This window comes from Theobroma cacao, chromosome 6, assembly GCF_000208745.1.
Source record: "Theobroma cacao cultivar B97-61/B2 chromosome 6, Criollo_cocoa_genome_V2, whole genome shotgun sequence".
Taxonomy (NCBI): Eukaryota; Viridiplantae; Streptophyta; class Magnoliopsida; order Malvales; family Malvaceae; genus Theobroma; species Theobroma cacao.
Window position 1 is genome coordinate 6,172,317 of NC_030855.1, and position 5,014 is coordinate 6,177,330.

The window sequence follows — 5,014 nt, forward strand, 5'->3', positions numbered from 1 at the left end:
AAAAAAAGAAAAAAGAAAGTGAGTGAATGGTGAGAAAGTTGATAGTGACATTATGCACTTGAAATACTCGAATGGTGTCAAAAGTAAAAAAGTAAAAAAAAAAAATTGAAAAAAAATCAACTTTTGATCTTAAAATATTCCTTTCTAGGCAATTGCTCTTCAATGTAAGTAACCATAGTTGAGAGGATAAATGGCCATGTTTCATTTTCCCTTCACAAATGAGAAATTATTCACTTGCTACCCCTTTGAGCCTATTACATTGTTTCTAAATGCACCTCAACCAAGGATCATCGCCCATATTGGGGGGCAATTATGAAGAAAAAATTTTGTCAAAAACATGGATGATAGAAGATTCATTTTAAGGAAAAAACGAACATCTGTTATATTATGGGGAGCAGATGCGAATTTGAGTTCTTGAAAGTTTCGAACTCAATCCATCAACATGAAGATTGAAAAAATGAATGAAGAAGAAAAAATGAAAATGAAAATTGAAAAAAGAAAGCAAGAAAAAAAAAACATAGAAGAAAAATGGTGGAAAAGCATGCTTTGAGAAAGGACAAATGTCTTGAAAGAGTCCTTAGAGCAGTAATGAATGATCCTTGGTTTAATCACCTTTAAATACATGTTTTGGGCCTGTGTATCCATTTCTTTCAGAACCTTTAACCATAGCCTACATTACGTGCTTGAAGAAGTCCATTTTGATCAAGTGTGGATACTTAAATTGAAGAGCTATCTCAGAGAAAGAGACCATCACATGAAAGATGAAACTTTGACTTCTTTTCTTTGCTAAAATTACATTCTTGAATCCCTTTAGTCATTTTGGACTAAGTTTGAGTTTTTCAAGTGCATGATGGAACAATCAATCAAAAAAAAAAGAAGAAGGAAAAAGCAAGTGAGAAAGATGAAACTCTAAGGTGAAAACCCAAAAGGGCAGTCTAGAGCGAAGATAAAGAAAAAAAAAAGTGAGTGAAAAAGATAAAGCTCTAGGGTGAAAACTTGAAAGGGCAACCTAGAGCGAAGATGGGAATTTATGAAGCCACTCATGATTCCAACTAAGGTGATAACAAGAAGCACTAAAGATAGACCATTTCAAGGCAGTTGAATGCATTGGACACCTTCATAAGGGTTTAAGACTCTCAAGCACCTTTAAAAATTCAAGATCATTTGAAAAAGATCCATACTGAATTTTGAAACTATCTCTGTCAAAATAGCCTTTTACAATTTTAAGCCTGCAATAGTTGACCTTGACATTTATCATCTTGCCACACATCATGAGGCTTAGAGAGTGTCAAATTTGATTGTGATTTGAAAAGAATCTTTTTACAAAAAAAAAAAAAATCAATATACCTTTGTGAGCTCAAACAAAGAAACTTCAACTTTTCTTCTTTTCCTCGTGAAATGTTTATTGTTTACCAAGACCTCGATGTGTTAAACCATCCAATCCATATGAAAGACCAGATTGTCATTTGGCTCATCCAAAATCATTTCAAACAGTAATCGTTAATTTTCAAGAGATTCAAGTATCACATGTTGAAAAAATGTCAAAATGACTCAGTTTTGTTCCAAACTTGAAGTACCTTTAGTCATAAAATTTGGTTTTGTAGAGCAATTTCATCAAAATTCAAGATGCTTTGAAAGTAATGGAGAGTTCTTCATTTTTGTAAAGTAACTTCTGTTATTGTAGCATGAAGATCAAAAGTTTTAAATGAAGAGACAAGCATTTTTGTGAATCTTTTCTTAAAGGATCAAGAAGCATGGAACCATTGAAATCAAATTTGAATTAGCACATGATCTCACGGGGGTATCCATCTTCGAGAAGTAACTTCAACAATTGGGAATGATATGACAAGACTAGCAAAAAAGTTCTTTTGTGAGAAAGTGATTGGCAATTGCACAAAAAGATCATAAAAGAGTGTGCAAAGATAGGAAGAATTTCTTTCAATAAAGGAAGACACTGAAATGAAATGATGAGATGACGGTAATTTTTCCTCCTGTCATGCAATCATGCATGCATGCACATGACCATGCAACAATGAAGTTGAAAATTTTCTGTGCAATAGTCAACATTCACACATATTTCTATGCATTAGGAAAGGAAAAAATCCATGCAACACAAAAATTATGCAAAGACATCAAGGTTTGATTAATTTGAGAACCACTTTGAAACATTTCAGATAATTAATGTCAAGATTTTAAAGTTATGTTGCCTCAGTTTTCGAGGAGCTACATTTCTTAAATCCTCCAAGTACATTCTGAAGACCTCCGAGCATATTATTCTTTTAAATCTTCCGGGTGCATCTTTTAAAACCTCCGGGTAACTAATGTCAAGATTTTAAAGTTACATTGCCTCAGTTTTCGTGGAGCCACATTTCCTAAATCCTCCGAGTACATTCTGAAGACCTCCAGGCATATTATTCTCTTAAATCCTTTAGGTGCATCTTTTAAAACCTCTAGGTAATTAATGTCAAGATTTTTTAAAGTTACGTTGCCTCAGTTTTCGAGGAGCCACATTTCCCAAATCCTTCGGGTACATTCTGAAGACCTCCGGGCACATTATTCTCTTAAATCCTCCGAGTAATTAGTGTCAAGATTTTTTAAAGTTACGTTGCCTCAGTTTTCGATGAGCCACATTTCTTAAATCCTCCGGGTACATTTCCAAAGCTTCCAAGTAATTAGTTTCAAGATTTTCTTAAAGTTACGTTGCCTCAGTTTTCGAGGAGCTATATTTTTCTCTTAAAACCTTCGGATATATTTCAAAACCTCCGGGTACATTTTCAAAACCTCCGAGTAATCAGTTTCAAGATTTTTAAAGTTACGTTGCCTCATCTTTGAAGAGCCTCATTTAAACGACAAAAAAAAAAACAAAACAAAAAAAAACAACAAAAACAAAACAAAACAAAAAAAATAAAAACAACACATAAACAAAACAAAAAAGAGGAGAAAAACTTTGAAAGAGAATTACAGAATTTAGTCAAATACAGTGTCTACGTCTTTGCACTATTTCAAATTTTCGAAATACGCAAAGAGGGACAGTTGTAGACACTAAAAAAATTTTAAAATTTTATAAACGAAAATAAATAACAAATAAAAAAATGAAAATGAAAATAAAAAAAATGAAATAAAAAAATAGAAGAGAGAGGGGTACGACTGGCAGGGTGCAGACGCACCCTGCCAAGCACCACCTTTTCTCTGCCAAACGCGAAAAACTCGCGACTGGCAAAGTAGTGGGAAGACACCCCTACATGGGCAAAAAATCGAGTATAAAGGGGGCATTCGGGAGCAATCAAAGAAATGGATAACAAGAAACAGCAACGAAAAAAAACAACCGCATCCAAAAATCACAAAAAATCAAAGAGAGAAACCTTAAGTCTCCTAGCAACCAAAAACCACAAATCCATAAAATATAAAAAAAATAGAAGAAAATAAGGAATAGGAAAATGGTTTTGGTTAGAGGGTTGATAGCTCATTTTAAGGGAAACTTTGGATGAGGTTTTGGTACCACTGGTTGTGGGAGTCGGATTTGGGTTTTGGGTGGTTCAAATCGAAGGTGAGAGAGACTTTTTATGCCGCCAGTGGTGGGATTCTTTTTAGAGTTGGGTTTTAGGAGCTGTTCGGCGGTGAGGAGGAGCCCGATCGACAATAAAAGAGAGAAAATGAGGGAGATCGAATCGGTTTGCTGGGGGGGATTTTAAGTCGAGCCCCCTACTCGCCGATGAGGAGCTGTCCGGTAGTGAAAAGGAAGAAAAAGAGTTCGACGCTGGAGAAAGGGAGTAACGGGAAAACCCCCTGATCGCCGGTGAGGAGCTGTTCGGCAGAGAAAAGGAAAAAAAAGGGATCAACAAGGAAGTTAGAGAGAAAGGAGAGAACCAGCAGCTATAGAGAGAAACAGGAGAAAGAAAATGAAGGAAGAGGAAAGAAAAGAATCATTTTATATCTAGGGTTATATTGAAACGGCGTCGTTTTGGGGAAGGAAGAGTTGTGATCGAAACGACGTAGTTTTAGGTGGTGGAAAGGCTGTGGCTCATGCACCAAAACGATTCACTTTGAGGAGCAGAATCCGGGTCGTAGAGAAGCAGGAGGACTGATGCAGGCTGGGTCTTTGAGTCAATTTGGCACATAAAGGTAAACTCCTTATCATTTTCTTCAGATCTGTTGTGATTTAGGCTGATTCATCTTGTTGGTCCTTAGGATTAGTGATTGTGTAGGATTAGGATTATATTATTTTAGTATAATGTTTTTTTGAAATTTTTAGATATTATCTTTAGGTTTAAGAAAATGATAAAAATAGAGGATTATAAATATATATAAATGTTAAAAAAATATAAAAATAATATACTTAAGTAAGGAAATTTAAATGTAAGATAATATTTATTAATGAAATTTTAGCTAAGGTAAGTGAAGTATATATATATATAAAGAAAGAATAATGATAAATTGCAAATTGGGATGTGTTTTTAAAGAAATGTAAATGGAGATAAATAATGAATGAAACAAATAAATGATAGGCTAAAATAATATATTATATATATTTATATATATATATTATTAAAAATTTGAAATTATTAGATTAACTATTAGAATAGTTATAATAAAATAGGTATGAAAATCAATCTTAGAAAATTAACTCTTAAAAAAATACTATGATATTAACTACAAGTATAACATACAGATGATGGAATGATCGGTCGGGACTCGAGAAGTCACAATCTTGGGCCAATTTTTCCTAAGTTCGGAATCCGAATTAAAACTCCACCAGTACGATGGGAGAGCCTCGATTTCAAGATCCTAAAATTTTCACAAACAAAAAATTTGACTATACAAAAATTATTCAAGAACAAAAAAATAATAATGGATAAAAATTCAAATAAAAATAAAAATAATAATAATATAATAATCAAAATATAAAAAAATAATAAATAATATAAAAATAAAAAAAATAGTAAAAAATAATAAAATTCTTGTTCACTAAAAATAACACGGAATCATAAATAATTTATCTAATTATAAAAGGAAA